Source organism: Anolis sagrei, chromosome 1 (assembly GCF_037176765.1).
Source record: "Anolis sagrei isolate rAnoSag1 chromosome 1, rAnoSag1.mat, whole genome shotgun sequence".
Lineage (NCBI taxonomy): Eukaryota > Metazoa > Chordata > Lepidosauria > Squamata > Dactyloidae > Anolis > Anolis sagrei.
The window spans coordinates 78065851-78082375 of NC_090021.1; the positions used below are offsets into that span (position 1 = coordinate 78065851).

A 16525-nucleotide genomic window follows, 5' to 3' on the forward strand; every position below is an offset into this window, starting at 1 on the left:
TTAATGAGAGCTAAGATTACCTAAAATCTCCTTTCTTCCACAAAGAAAAATAAGAGGGGAAATGGAAAGATTTGGGAATAATGGCTAAGCTGATGCAGTGTGTAATCTAAGTCAAACATCTCAGAGTCCAATGTTGACACTGTTACGTATTCCATTTTCAAGATTTGTTAGAATAGTTTTCAAGGGGAAAAGAGACACTTGAAAATCTTTCTCACTTTTCAATCAAGAATATTAAGTATCAGCTTAACAAAACTATCATCTCAGTATCCATTATAGCTGAGAATACTACAGGAGAGAGCAACTTCAAATCCTGATATATAATATGTCAGGGTTGTATGGTCTTGTTTCACTATAAAAACAGAATCAAAATAATCTTTCTTTCTGAAATTGGGTACATTGGTAGACAACAGTAGCAGAAACTGTCTTCACTCATTCAAGTATGACCACATATTCTCCAACCATCCCAATTTGGCAGGGACAGTCCCTATTAATTTTCTGCCATCCTTTTCAGCTGTTAATATGTCCTAGTTTCTCTATTACCTCCCACGTTCCCCCTTTCTCCTTATCTTACTTCTGTTGCTTCATAATAAGTTCAAAGTATAAACTTAGTTTGTACTCAGTTAACTCTGTGGAGAAAAGAGGAAAGGAGGGGGTGAGATATTGTCCTTCCCAGAAGACTCGGGCAAGAGCAAACTACTGCAGCCTCTCCTAGCCTGTGTGTTCTGCTTCATTAGTTATATTTTGATATCTTGATTATACTGTGATGTTGTTCAGCCATACAGCTATGAAATGTTGGGGGGTGGGGCATGTGATTTTTAGCCAGAAATCACAGACATTAATACAAATCAACATATGAACTACAAATTTTGCATGTATTTCAGCTGGCAGGTATCTTTACCAATTAACTAGGGTTCCATATTGTCCCCATTATTTTATTATTATTATTATTATTATTATTATTATTATTATTTTATTTGTACCCCGCTAGCATCTCCCAAGGGATTTGATGCGGCTTACAACAGGCCGGAGCCCAACACAATACAACAATACAATACATAGCAAATAAACAGATAAAGCAGAAAACAATAGCAATAACAATACAACAGGACATTATTAACATTATTTCTCTTGTTGCGGACAGCAGCCAACAGCCATATCTGGGGGTTTTTAGGGGGGGAGGGCAATGTATAAGGTTCTCTCCCAAGGTTTCACTTTTTTCCTTGGCCAGTGTCTACATCTACTCCACCACACTTTTGGTCCATGGTTTCTAAAGAAGGTTGAATGGGTTCCTCACAGATACGTTTTGTATTACAAAAGGAGTAATACGTTGGGATCCCATTGAAACCCATGATTACCTTGAAATTATTATAACTTGATTATGGGTAAGTTTGCTCTGAATATAACTGAGAACTAAGCATAAATAGTTTCCTTTCTTTCTGGCACAGAGTTTTCTGAAAATGAAAACCAGACATTTTCTCTTAACATTGAAAGTTTACCCAGAGAAGTTGGCAACTTTGGTTCTCTGGATATTATTAAATTACAACTCTAATCAGCACTTGCCAGCATAAGCAATGATGACGAATTATGTCAACTACAGCCCAAAAACATCTGAAAAGCCACAGTTGCCCATTCCTACGTATATGTGTGCCTCTATGTGTGTTTATTATGTAACATATAAAAGAGAATGCTACCTTCTACAATCTATACCATGAAATGTATGCACTAGGCTTGTTTGATCACAGAAAAAAATTGTTCAAAACTCATTTCAGATGTAGGGGGCACTGGCGATTCAGTTCGGAAATGATTTCCAAAATTTCCTTGGGAAAAATTTTCCGAAATTTCCGAATTGCTTCCTTAATGGCGGGTATGATTGTGCGATACGCAAAAAACTGCTTCCCCAAGGTAATTTTGAACAGATAAAAGCAGATTTGTAGTTCCCACAAGCACTGTGTGTCTCCCAAAGCAAGGACACCTCAAGGCAAGTAGTGTTGTGTGGTTCACAAAGGTAATTTTGAACAGATAAAAGTAGATTTCTATCTCCCACAAGTCAAAAAGTACAATAAAGTAGTGTGCAACCCCAAGCAGAGATATTACTATTAGAAATTATTATTACAACGTATTGGAAATTGTTAGCAGATAAGGGGATTCTGAAAGTCCAAAGGGACTTTCAGGGATCCCAAAATCCAAGGTCTCTAGAAAGTTTAATTCAACTGACAGACAGTGACAGGCAAGAGAACACTTCTCCCAGTTGCCCTTTTGTGCTGCCCTGCCCTTCTTCCCTCCCCAAGCAAGCCTCGCAGGCAACCTGCCTGCTACCAGCCATTCCCTTCTCCCCAATTTGTTGTTCCCTTCCCTATCCGTAACCCTGTTGCTCGGTAGCACCTTTCCCACCCAAGCTGCCTTCCCGACCCTATCCGTTCATGTCCCTTGCTCTCAATGAGTCCACGAGGCACATGCAGCCCCTTTTAAAGGGCAATGGCTGCTGTGTCATAACCCCTCCCCTCCCCACATGGTTTCCCTTTATTGGCTAGAGACAAGCATCCCAGCATGCAAACTGCTGCTTGCATTGCTGCATGCTTGCCTCCAAATGCTGAGTCATTTCCGATTCACTTCCTGACTCGGAACAAAGATGGCAACAGTGGCTTCGAAAGGGCCATGATACTTCCGGGTTCCCAGATCGCTTCAAAATCGCTTCAAAAAGGAATTTGATCTGGATTTAATCAGAATTCTGAGGATTCTGAACAGGCCTAACCATGCCTAGTATGCACCCTACAAACTACCAAAGCACATCCAAAAGTTTTTAAATTGACTTCACACTCTCCAAACTGATGCAATAATTTCATATGCTTTTTCCATTATACCTAAAAAAGTTTCACTTCTATCACTTAACCATAAAAGAAAAATTAAAATTCAAACCCCCCAAGTGATTTTTCTTCTTTTCTCATCTTTATAAATGTCTTATAAAGCTCCCTGTCTTTTAAAAAGCTATCAATGGGTTCCTTTCTTATTAAAAAAGACAATTTATCAATTTCTGCCATTTCAGGTATCCTCTTCCATTGTTGGCATATCCACATTTTTCATTTCTGAATATACATCCATCTTGCTACAATAATCAAATAGTGTAACACTTTTTGATTCATGTGCCCATGTACATGATTTTATCTATACAACATTGCAGGGTATTCTTCTTGCATCTGCCATCAGGATCCAAGAGATGCAAGAAACATGAACAACAGCAGAAATTATCCTGTGAATGACAACTCTGCATGGTTCTGGAAGTCTTTTCCAGGCTAAGTATTGCTAGCTGCATTGAGATTTGCTTCAATCAGACATGGACAAACTTCAGCCCTGCAGGTATTTTGGACTTCAACTCCCACAATTTTTATCAACCATTAAACTGACTGGGATTTCTGGGAGTTAAAATTCCAAACACCTGGAGGGCGAAGTTTGCCCATGCCTGTCTCAGATTATCCATTTTACAAAATGATATTTTTTTTCCTGCTGGACTAATGAAGAAAGCAATTTGAATATGATTTTCCTGCTTCTTGGCAGGAGGTTGGACCGAATGGCTCTCAAGGTCTCTTCCAACTCAATGATTCTATAAGTCTATGAAAGCTGGAAGGAAAGACAAAGCTACATGGGTGTACAATCTGAACCATAAAAGCCCAGATATATTATGGACACTAACATATTCCTGAGTTCTAGAACCTGCCAGTTATGTCTCATGTCTTTATAGAATCATAGAGTAGGAAGAGAACTCATGGGCCACCCAGTCCAACCCCATGCCAAGAAGCAGGAAAATTGCATTCGAAGACCCCTGATGGATCTCAGATATTGCTGTGACTTGATCTGTTTTTATACTGTGGACTATTACCTGGTCTTGGATTTCGATCCTTCTCTAGTATGTTTGTGGACATGGGATTGGCATAATCCTTCACCTGCTTTCTCTGCTCAATGTGTGCAATGTTAGTGGTTACAGTTTTAAACAGCTAAACACTATAGCCACTATAGCAACACCAAGAACTAATTATACGTTTTGGAGAATAGATAGATAGATAGATAGATAGATGATAGATAGTTCTGGATTGAACTTTCCACCTCCTCATATGTTTGGCTAAGTATGTTCCAAATACCCGAATAAGAGCATGTGCCCTCCAGATCTTAGGAGTTAGAAGCTCATCCCATTAGAAACTGCTGCATTTTTAGGACCCTAAAAATGGTTCAATTAATAATTTGTAGAATGCTTTTTTAAAAGAAAGAAAGAAAGAAAGAAAGAAAGAAAGAAAGAAAGAAAGAAACGATATAAATTATGTGCACTGAAAACCTGCCAATTATAGCAAATTAAGGAACTTGGCAAGAACATCCTCTGGAAGCAGATGGTAAATAATATTCAGATTCTTATTTGAAATACGAGTAGAGATTAGCTGTAACAGCACAGACAAGCACTCCAAATGCATGAAAATGAAGACGTTTTAATATGTGTGCAAGGACTCTGGGTTGTTTTAGAATAGCTGCACTAAAAATGTTGATAATACATAATTGATCACTTGGTCCCACAAGTAGCAGTAGGATTAAAGACCATGTTTGCTGATGTGTTTGAGAAGTGTAACCATTTGTTTTGCTTTTATGCAAATGTAAACAACCACCACTTTATCAATCTGAAAAAATGATCTACTCAAAAGGTGGCACTTTCTGGATGGCCCTGAAGAAACACAGATTTTACATGAAACTTCCTTCGCCTGGGAGTTTTGCTTATGGTACAGGAGGAAAGGTTCCAGGGCCTTGGGAGCTTCACATGTAACTTGTAGGGCTGCCATTCTTAAAGCATTGTGCAGGTATTTGGTCTTTCTCTCCTTAACAGATTTTGCCTGAGTTAGGAAAAGATAGAAGAAGCAAAGAGGAAAAAATATAAAATGATGATCTCAAGTAAAGTTCTGCAGATAAGGCAATGGTAACAATGATCCCTTAAAGACTTTATCACAAGGAAATGATGAATAGGCATAGTTGTGCAATATATAGGCATTTCTGTGATGACATCCTCCATTCTCCCTTTACTGGAAAAAATATTGTTTAGAGAAGCGCCTGTAAAAAAAGAAGAGGAAGCAGACAATGAAGAGGAGGAGGAAGCGGCTGCAGCAACACCACCACCACCAGAACACTGGAAGGGAAGGAGTTTACAACCCACCTAGAAGTGTGGCTGAAGCATCGCAATTGTTTGGGTTTGAATATCATACTACAGATTGAGATCTAGCCCAACCCACTGCCATGCAGAAAAACACAATCAAAGCACTTCCAACAGATGGCAATCTAGCCTCTGTTTAAAAAAAACTTCAGTCATATTCAATGATCATTATATACGGAGACCAATTCTAAATACCTGGAACAGATATAAAAACAGAATTTACACAAAGACACCAGAGTGGATGTCCCCACATGAGGCATATTATAAAAAGGAGAACATCCTCCAGGGGAAATGGCTAACCTACAGGGAACTGACCCAGATGGATTTAGAAAATCCAGAAATGAAATCCCTAGAAGAATTGCACCAAAAGGGCCTTAAATGCAATTGGCTTCTGTATAGACAATTGCGAGAGAAATTTAAAGAGCAAATTAGAACCTCGGGCTTCCAGACAGCGAAAACATGGTTTGATGTGACAATGTTTCAGAAACCAAAAAGACTTATATCATATATATACAAAAATTTACTGACTTGGCACACGGAAGAGGAAATAGTAAAAGAAAATATGGTTAGATGGGCCCAAAATATAGGCCAAGAGATAAAAATGTCACAGTGGGAAAACACATGGAAGAGAAGAATGAAATACACTGCATGCCAAAACCTAAAGGAAAATGTTTATAAAATGCACCTGCAATGGTAACTCTCTCCAGAGAGACTAGCTAAGATGTATAATTACTCCAACAAATGTTGGAAATGTGGGAAAGAAAAGGGTACATTCTACCACACATGGTGGACTTGCAGCAAAGTAAAAAATTACTGGAAACAAATCCATGTATATCTTGAAAAAATGTTAAACACAAATTTCAAAATGACACCTCAAATGTACCTTTTGAATATGCCCAAGGAAGAATTAGAAAGAAAATTTGGAAAAATTTTGTTTTACACAACAATGGCAGCTCGAATAGTATATGCTAGATATTGGAAAACCCCAGAGATACCTCCTTTAAAAGAATGGGAAAAATATATTATAGATATGCTGATAATGGACAAAATAACTGTATTATTAAGAGGAGAACTATTAGATAACTTTGTTAATGAATGGCAACCAATGATTCAACACCTTAATGTAAAATTAAACTAAAAAATGTATATAGATGATCCTATAAAATTATAGACAAGGAAGAAGCGGATGTAAAGTAAGAGTCTATGATATTTTTATATGTATTATTTAGATAGTAGACTGTGACCCCTTAATGGAAATATATTATCAGATAAATGATTATGGAACATTAAAAGATAGAAAGTATTGCACTGTATGCAACAAACACTTGCAAATGTATGTCTACTTAAATAAAATAAAATTTAAAAACCTTCAGAGAAAACTTCAGCATTTTCTGAGGCATATTATTTCAATGTTGAACAGTTCTAACCACCAGGAAGCTCTGTTTAGTTGGCATCTCTTTTCCAGCAGCTTGAATCTATTCCTCCATTGTGGGAATATTTATTTATGTCCTTCCTTTTTCTGTTTAAAAAGAGACCCAAATTGTATAATAAACATAAACATAAACATTTTTTAAACTTAAAAAATATATGAACACCAAAAGAAGATTAAATATAGAATGCTGTGGGATAAAAGTAATGAATAGCTCACATGTGGTAAGGTCCAAAGTCAAAGGGATGATGAATCTACCAGACTTTAAAGGAGCTATCCAAGGTGCTGCACCTAATTGGCATGATATGGAACAACAATGTTGGCGCTTCCAAACCAACAAACATTTTCATGTCCCTCCTTGTATATAAGCCAGACATTGCCACTGAAGTGAGATAATGCCATTGAAGCATAAGGCTCATCTGGAAGCAGCCTCAGCATTCTTGGGTTAAATCCCTTACTGCTTTACATACCACACATTCTCAATTTAATGTTTCTTTGAATATTATACTATATGGAGCCCTAAGAATTATGAATCCATGAAGAGTTCTTGCCCACAGCTTTTCTCTCATGTAAAGGTAAAGTACCCCTGTCGCACACACAAAAATCAGAAAATTTTCTGGGAAATTTTCCTCCTAGTACCTTTTGAAAGACAACAATTGATTATCATACAAAGCTGCTCCTATGTTGACCAATAACTTGGGATTGTGCTGAAATAATTATCTGATTAAGAAAATTCAAATTGTTTAATCTTAGAATGGGAAGACTTGTTGGCCTATTCAATTTTATGCCACACAGTTTGCATGTTATTTCATTCTGTTTTCTGAAACACGGGTTATCAAAATTCTCCAGTAGCATTCCTTTTCATATAATCATTTGGACTTAAGTATGTTGCTTTATATTCTGTCCTTATCTTTTGCACAATGTCCTGTCTGCCTCATTTGGGAGGGGAGGTAATATTTGCAATATCTTTTAGCTCCTTTTTGGCAAAAGGGATAAACCTCTTAAATAATTTTCTATATTTCCATCTTGTTTCTCCCTTCCTGCTTTACCAGTTAAGATGCCCGTTTTCTCTTCAGTTTTAACCTAGTCATTGCATGATTTATGTGATAGAAATATCTTTTTATATCTTCCTTCTTGCATGCTATCTCTGAGGTTTTAACTTAATAGCTGATATTCTAACTAATTTTAAGATTAAAAGGGGCAAGTAAAATTGCATGGGGGGGGGGGGAGAGACACGTGTTCCATTATTGCAGATTCATAAGCATTCCTAACTAATTTTTTGCCTTCAAATACTCTTTGATTAGGCTTGGCCCCATGTAAGCCTCCATCTCCCTTCGGGGAGATGGAGGCTTACATGGGGCCAAGCAGGCATCTTAAGCAGGCATCTTAACTTTCCAAGCAGGCATCTTAACTTTCCAAGGCAGTCCAAGGCACTCCCAGAACTTTCCTCCAGCACCATAATAATAATAATAATAATAATAATAATAATAATAATAATAATAACAACAACAACAACAACCTTATTTTTATACCCCGAGGAGATGGAGGCGGGGTATAAAAATAAGGTTGTTGTTGTTGTTGTTGTTATTGTGCTGGGGGAAAGTTCTGAGAGTGCCTTGGACTGCCTTGGAAAGTTCTGAGAGTGTCTTGGACTGCGAGAAGATCCAACCAGTCCATACTTCAGGAAATAAAGCCCGACTGCTCATTGGAGAGAAGGATACTAGAGGCAAAGATGAAGTAATTTGGCCACATCATGAGAAGAAAGGAAAGCTTAAAGAAGACAATGATGGGGAAAATGGAAGGAAAAAGGAAGAGGGGCCGACCAAGGGCATGATGGATGGATGGCATCCTTGAAGTGACTGGATTGACCTTGAAGGAGCTGGGGGTGGTGATGGCCAACAGGGAGCTCTGGCGTGGGCTGGTCCATGAGGTCACGAAGAGTCAGAAATGACTGAATGAATGAACTATTATTATTATTATTATTATTATTATTATTATTATTATTGCCCAACCCTCAACACAGGAAGAAAGGCTATTTCCCCCTTTTAATCACTTATTGAAGTACCAAAACTAAAACAATAAGAATAGTAAAAAAATAATTGCAGTATCATTGACTTTTAATTCCATAGTTTTAACTTTTGCTTTCAATACTTAGAATGGTCTTCTCTGGAATAAATCTCCTTAATAGAGCCCCAATAATTCAAACGATGATTGTCACAGGCAACCAGGTTGAATATCAATCTGTTCAATACCATATTCCATCAGATCTGTTTGGCTATCAGAATCAATTATTAGCTCTTCCAAATTCTGAAATGTAAGTCTAGTTTCAATTTGATTTAGAACTAAGTGGAGAAGAAGGAGCTAAAAGTACAAAGATCCTCTTAGGACTGAAGTCACTGATAAGATGACAAAGTCAAGTGTGTGTTAGTCATTTAATTCGTACTCTTCTCCAGATGCTAAATATAGGAAATGACTCAATCGCCATACACAATTACAGCTATTTTCAGGCGGTAAGTGATGTAGCACAGCCATACTGTTGCAAAAACACACCCCAATTAGTTCCTGAAAGAGCTCTCACAACAATGTACTGTCTCCTAGGAACCCTGAATCTAATTATATAGCCCAGTTCCCTCTACACTCTCACACTCTCACACTCTCACATGCTCTCACACACATAGAGAGCTCATCTCATTTCATTACATGGTTTTATTTTGCATGTGTAATAATCTGCAAGGGATGTCACTGGACTATTGTTTCCTTTCTGTGTGCAAGTAAAAAGATCAGCTGTTTTGAGAAATACATGGTCACTGCTGACAAGGTTTTGTTTAGGCTTAGATACAGTCATCACTAACCAAGCAGCTTCCTATACAGGCCAGGAAAGTTAGAAGGCAGAAAGCTCTAGACCTATTTTTGTATCAAGCATCTTGATGCATTCCTCAATATTTTCCTTTTATTGGGAAGCATTATTTAAGCTCTAGGGGTGGCTTTGGATTCTGTAGATCAGAAGCATCGACTTCTTTGCCCACACTACAACCTCAGAAACCATAATCTCCAGAAGGTTAATGGCTATGGATCTTGCTGCTTCTGTGACATAGAGGGGTACCCATCCAAAGTAAAAAAATATTGTTGTTGATGTGTGTCTTCAAGACATTTCCTGCTTATGGTAATTCTGGCATTCCTATCATGTGTATTTGTTGTTTGGCATGAATTGTTCAAAGGGTGGTTTGTTATCCTCTCTGGTTGAAAGAGTCTGACTTGCCCAAGATCCAGTGGGTTTCTGACCTGGTCTCTGGAGTACTAGACCAACAAGCAAACCATTGGACCCTAATGGTTCTCAAGTGTACTCCAACAAGCACCAATATTAAAAGTTACGCCTAAGAACAGTTGATAATAGGGCTGGGTGGTTTCATTTCGTTAATTCGTAATTCGTTAATAATTCGTTAATTTTTCCAATTACAAAACGATAACGAACCATTCTGGAGCAATTTTTTTTAAAAACGAATTTTTAAACACATTTTGTAAATGCTTCGTATTTCGTTATTGTATTCGTTTCGTTATTGTTCTGAAGTCGTTTCGTTATTATTTCCGCATGTCTGGGGCAAGTTTTTTGTTTAATTAGTGAAAAAAAATTATAATATCACACCAACAGTCAACAACAGAGGGAGAGGGAAGCTTCAGAAGTTTTTGGAGGTTTTTTAGCGTATTTCGCGGTCGCGTCCGCCATTAACGAATCGATTCGTTATTGTTTCGGAAATCGATTCGTTAATGTTTTGTAATTTTTTTCACATTTACGAAATTTCGTAAATATCGAACTTTTTAAAAGGAAAATTTTGTAATTATTTTAAATATCGAAACAAAAAAAACCCCCAAATACAAATCGATTTTAGAAACAATTTTTTCCGTTGTTACCCAGGCCTAGTTGATAATGAGGATGGAACAATTTAAGCTGGTGGTCAATATAGTAACACTTCCCTCCTCAAAAAAGTTCCAGCTCTTGGAAGAGAAGAGCTGTCTTTCATCTTGCCCCTAGAACTAATAGGAAAAAAATGAAATAAAATTGTTTCTCTTTTTCTTATCTATGAGGCCAAAGTAAAACATATTCCCCATTTTCCCAGGGTGGGGGTGCCCATGGGAGAAAAACAGGGAGCAGATCAAATTTATTGTTCTTATAAAGATTCTTATTCTTATTCATCAGGTTTCCCCCTGACATGATGCTAAATGAGGCTTCCCTTTTCTTAGCAAAGAGTAGCTTCCAAGTGGCATTTTATATTGGGGTCATGGCATTAATGCTCTCACTTAGCCCCATATGAAGCCACAGTGGGACTCAGGTCTCCCTTCAGATGCTATACATCACCATAAAGGGCATATTATGTCTGGTCTGACCATGAGACTCCACTAACATTTTTTCCCTGCAAAGCACAGGTTTGGTCTAGCGGATGCAGAAAACCAAATCATAGAATAAGGTGCTGTGCCTACTAAGTTCAAAAGAAGATGAAGAGATGGAGATCATAGACAAACAGTCACAGAATCATAGAGCTGGGAGACAGACTACAAGAGCCATCCAGTCCAACCCTATGCTATGCTAGAATACAGTCAAAGCATTCCCAATAGATGGCTATCCAGTATCCAGCCTCTGTTTAAAAACCAAGGAAACTCTACCATAATCCCAAGGAAGCTTGGGGTGAATGAGGTGGATTGCTCTCATGGTGCAGGGACAATAATCTGGTTCTTAAAGTTAATAAGACCAAGGAGCTCACAGTGGACTACAGAAAGAACAGACCAGAAATCCAGTCCTTGATCATAAATGGAGAACAAGTGGAGCAGGTGGCCAATATAAAGTTCCTGAGTATCACTATTAATGAGGATCTGACCTGGGTCATTCATACAGCAGCGTTGATTAAGAGGTCCCAGCAGATATTGTACTATCTGAGACTTCTAAGGAACCAACAACTGAATGAAAAACTGCTGGTGACTTTCTACCACTGTGCTATAGAGAGTGCCCTAACCTACTGCATCTCTGCATAGTTTTGTAGCTACACAGTGTTGTTGTTGTTGTTGTTGTTGTTATTATTATTATTATTATTATTATTATTATTATTATTATTATTAAACTTTATTTATACCCTGCTAGCATCTCCCGAAGGACTCGATGCGGCTTACAAAGGCCAAGGCCTCAATACACAACATAACAATACACTTAAAGCAAATTAAAAACAATTAAAGCAGTATTAAAACAACAAAACCACAAGCAATAAACAATACATCAACAAGATAAAACTGGGCCAGGCCAGAGTAGAGGGTACAGGATTAAAAAGTGCTGATGTGACAGGTGATATTATAGGGCAAGTCAGTGTGCAGTGTGAGGCAGTCTTATATTCTAATAAAGTGCTTCTGGGACTTGGTATTGGAGATTTCCTAATTGGGAGAGGCACATCGGAACAGCCAGGTCTTCAAATTCTTTCTGAAGACTGCCAATGTAGGGGCCTGTCTAAGATCTTTGGGGAGAGTGTTCCAGAGACGGGGGGCCACCACGGAAAAGGCCCTGTCTCGTGTCCCCACCAAACGTGCTTGTGACGCAGGCGGGATCACGAGCAGGGCCTCTCCAGATGAGTGTAATGAACGCGTGGGTTCGTAGATGGAGATGCGGTCACGCAGGTAGGCTGGTCCCAAACTGTTCAGGGCTTTGTAGGTAAGCACCTGCACCTTAAATTGGGCTCGGAAGATAAACGGCAGCCAGTGGAGCTCCTTGAACAGGAGGGTTGACCTCTCTCTGTAGGGAGCACCAGTTAACATCCTGGCCGCTGCTCGTTGGACAAGTTGGAATTTCCGAGCCATTTTCAAGGGCAGCCCCACGTAGAGCGCATTACAGTAATCCAACCTAGAGGTGACCAAGGCATGGACCACCCCGGCCAAATCAGCCTTCTCGAGGTACGGTCGCAGTTGGCGCACAAGTCTTAGTTGTGCGAAAGCCCTCCCAGACACAGCCAACGCCTGAGCCTCGAGCGTGAGCGATGAATCTTCAGCTTGTTCCGAGGACTCCCAGACTGCGGACCTGTGGTTTCAGTGGGAGTGTAACCCCGTCCAACACAGGTTGCCACCCTATACCCCGGTCAGGTTTACGATCGACCAGGAGGACCTCTGTCTTGTCAGGATTGATCTTCAGCTTGTTCCTCCTTATCCAGATAGACACAGCGGCCAGGCACTCGTCCAGCACCTGAGAGGCCTCCTTGGAATTGGGTGGAAATGAGTAGTAGAGTTGTGTGTCATCTGCGTAGAGGTGGCACCTAACTCCAAAACTCCAGATGACCTCTCCCAGCGGTTTCATGTAGATATTAAAAAGCATGGGAGACAGAATGGAGCCTTGCGGGACCCCACAGGTCAAGGGCCAGGGGTCCGAGCAGGCGTCTCCCAGCTTCACCATCTGGGATCGACCCTCCAGGAAGGATCGGAGCCACGACAGAACCGTGCCCCTGAGACCCATCCCAGAGAGACGACCCAGAAGGATACCATGATCGATGGTATCGAAAGCCGCTGAGATGTCCAAGAGAACCAACAGTCACATTCCCCCTGTCCAGCTCTCTACGGAGGTCATCCACCAAGGCGACCAAGGCTGTCTCGGTGCCGTGACCAGGCCTGAAACCAGACTGTGAGTGATCTAGGTAGTTGATGTCATCCAAAAAGCCCTGGAGCTGGGAGGCGACCACCCGCCCCAGCACCTTACCCAAAAAAGGGAGGTTGGAGATCGGTCTGTAATTGTTCAGCACCGTGGAGTCAAGGGAAGCCTTTTTGAGGAGTGGCCGAACCACAACCTGTTTCAAATTAGATGGAAAAATCCCTTGCTCCAACGATGCATTAATGATCAACACAAACCAATCAACCAGCCCCTCCTTGGCCGATTTAATTAGCCAAGATGGGCAAGGGTCTAGAGTTGAAGTGGTCGCCCTCACAGCTCCAAGGACCTCTTCCACGGTGTCAGGAAGAACAAGCCTAAAAGAATCCTACAAAATTGGACAAGCAGATGCCTCAATCACCTCATCTGGTACTGTGATGAAATTTGAGTCGTAGAGTGGCAGATCAGAAGGTGCTCCAAAGGATCACCACCTGCACAGTGAATAATTGGTTGCCCTCTCCACTCTTTGAAAAAACTTTACATGTTCCACAGCCTTAGGAAAGCTCAGAGTATTCTTAGCCCATCATGGGAAAAGCTAAAAGGAACAGTGACCTCTCTACTCCCCCCACCATGGCACCAATTCTGGCCTTTTTGAATGCCTAGGTGGGGAAATGGTGGTGGTAGACACGGGTGGTTTGCCTTGTGATGTGGGATTGTCATTTCCTCTCTCTGGAACATCATCCTAACATATCAATTGGTCATATCACAAGCCATAATTTGGCCCCCAAATCTGCCCTCAACTTATACATGAAGACAAATTAATCATGAGTATATATGATGGGTGCATATAAAGTAGTGGTTCTCCTGCACTTTTGGGTAAAAAAACTGGTCCCCCTACATCACATATTTCAAGAAGCACTGGTCTAGATTTATTGCTCAGGATATCTCTTGTTTCCTTTGATGTTTTGAAACAAATGTTGTGAAAATTCAGGTGATTATAGGCCAATAGGTTTCATTCTCAATTTCTGTTCCACGTTTGTCACGGCGACACATTGTTTGCAGTTATAAGAGATATGCTTACATTAGAGGCAATGCAGCAAAGTTCAGGGTAAATTACAGAAAACCTGCCTAGTAAGTCAAAATATAACATCTCTGTATATTGTAGTTTTCTTTATGTGTCATATCAAACAGGCGGTGCTAATAGTTACTTGTCTTTCTTTCATTTCTACCTCAAGAGAGTTAATTTTGAATTAGCTACCTGAAGGCAAAAACATATTGTGATACAGAAAGCTAATTTAACCATCAACGTCAATGTGAGCATTAATGTATCTACTTGCTTATCTAGCTAAGTATACGGACAAGATTTGTCTTACACATGATATAATCTAAGTATCAATTTGTTTTGATAGATACTGACCTTAAAAGAGACTAGATGTTCAATTAGCATATTTGTGGATCAGTGGAAAGCTATTATCATTTCAAAGAGCTGGGTAGGCGGGTCTGAATTTTTCACTATCTGAGCCTATTTGAAAACTGCGCATAGAACATAAAATGATTGTATCCATGAAAAAGATAGTGACACCAATTGTCATTTTTTCTGTGAAGGTAATATACTTGTTTATGTCTTTGGGGCATGCTTAGTTGCTAGTTCTCTACTCTGATCAGTCACAAAGAAACACTTTCGTCATCATAATAGCAGGTAGCTATTCCATACTTTGGAAATAGACTGAAAAGGTGGAAAAGATATTCATTTCTTATTTAGTGGATAGAGAACCTGCTAAAGTACTGGATAAGGCTGGCCATTATATAATATACTCTGTACATTATATTTACATTATAATTATATAAATTCCATCTGTAGAAGTGGAACTTGCACCAAATTTTGCATTATGTGGTACTGCTATTAGGGATTCCAGATATTAAACTGATAAGAACAGATACTACTAGGCCTGTCGGTGTTAGTTCGTTAATTCGTTATTTCGTAATTTAATCGTTATTTTTACCATATCCGACGCGATTTCAAAACATATTTTCAAACCCGGAAGGGTTTAAAAATATCGAAACAGCAGCCCCATTTTTTTTACGAGCTTCAGCTCGTCTCGTTAATGGGATGGAGGCTGCTGTGCTGCTGGTGCCTGGGAGCCAATCCGGCGCTCCCAAGCACCCCAGCAGTAAATGGGGCGGGCGGGGCGAAGGGGCGGCGCGAGCAACACAGCTGGGAGGAGGAGGAGGGCTCAGCAGCCGGAGCCGATCGGATGGCGCGCGCGCTCCTGCGCCCTCCTCCTCCTCCTCCTCCTCCTCCTGGCACTTCCTGCAACACAGCTGGGAGGAAAAGGAGGAGGAGGAGGGCGCAGGAGCGCGCGCGCCATCCGATCGGCTCCGGCTGCTGCGCCCTCCTCTCTCTCTCTTTGCTTGGCTGCAACGACCTTCTCCTGTTTCTGTCAATCATCTGCCCCGCCGGCCAATCACATCTCCCTCCCTTTCGCGCGCGCCCTTCTCCCCTGCCTTCGCCTTGACCATCAGTTTCCCTCCCCACACACGCCTCAACCTGCCAACCAAGCTTCACAGACCAAGCAAGTATTCAAATACGTATTTTTTTTTTGAGGAAGAAAGTATGTCCCTTCAGGCTTTCCGTAGGTGAAGCAGGGAAAGGGATGCTTTGCTCACGCCGTCGAGCAGTAAAGATGGCGGCGCCCAGGAGAGCAAAGTGATAGCGTTCTGGAGGGGGATCTTTTGGCCAAGCAGGTAGGTGGCTCCTCATAGTTACTCAGGCTATTTAATTTATTATTTAGGCCTGTTTGATCAAGAAAAAATTTGTTTCTAAAATGTTTTGTAAATATTTACGAAATTTCGTAAATAACAAAACATTTTTTTGGAAAGTTTTGTAAATATTTTAAATATCGAAACAAAAAAACACCCCAATTACAAATCGATTTTAGAAACAAATTTTTTCTTGATCAAACAGGCCTAGATACTACACTTGATCTTAGCCAAAAGGCCGAGAAGCGAACAAGAGAAGTTGAGGATCAATCACTCTAAAACCAAAGTAATGGTATTCTCCAAAAGGAAACAAATGCATAATTGGAAATTGGATGGCCATTAAATAGAGCAGTGTCATAGCTTTAAATATCTGGGCATACACTTCTCATACAATGGAAATTGGAAGAGCCATATTGAGGCAGCCAAACTAGCTGCATGGAGGTCAGTGAACTCAATCCTAGCCTTCGGGAAAACAAAGGGAGGGTCCTTGGTATGTCCCACAGCAAAGATTTTTTCTGCTAAAATTTTACCCCAACTATTATAT

General features: G+C 40.1%; 1 pseudogene; it reads right to left on the reverse strand.

Annotated features, from left to right (window-relative positions):
• Positions 1-16096: 16096 nt before the first annotated feature.
• LOC132762213 (U2 spliceosomal RNA) lies at positions 16097-16231 on the reverse strand (annotated as a pseudogene).
• Positions 16232-16525: the final 294 nt, after the last annotated feature.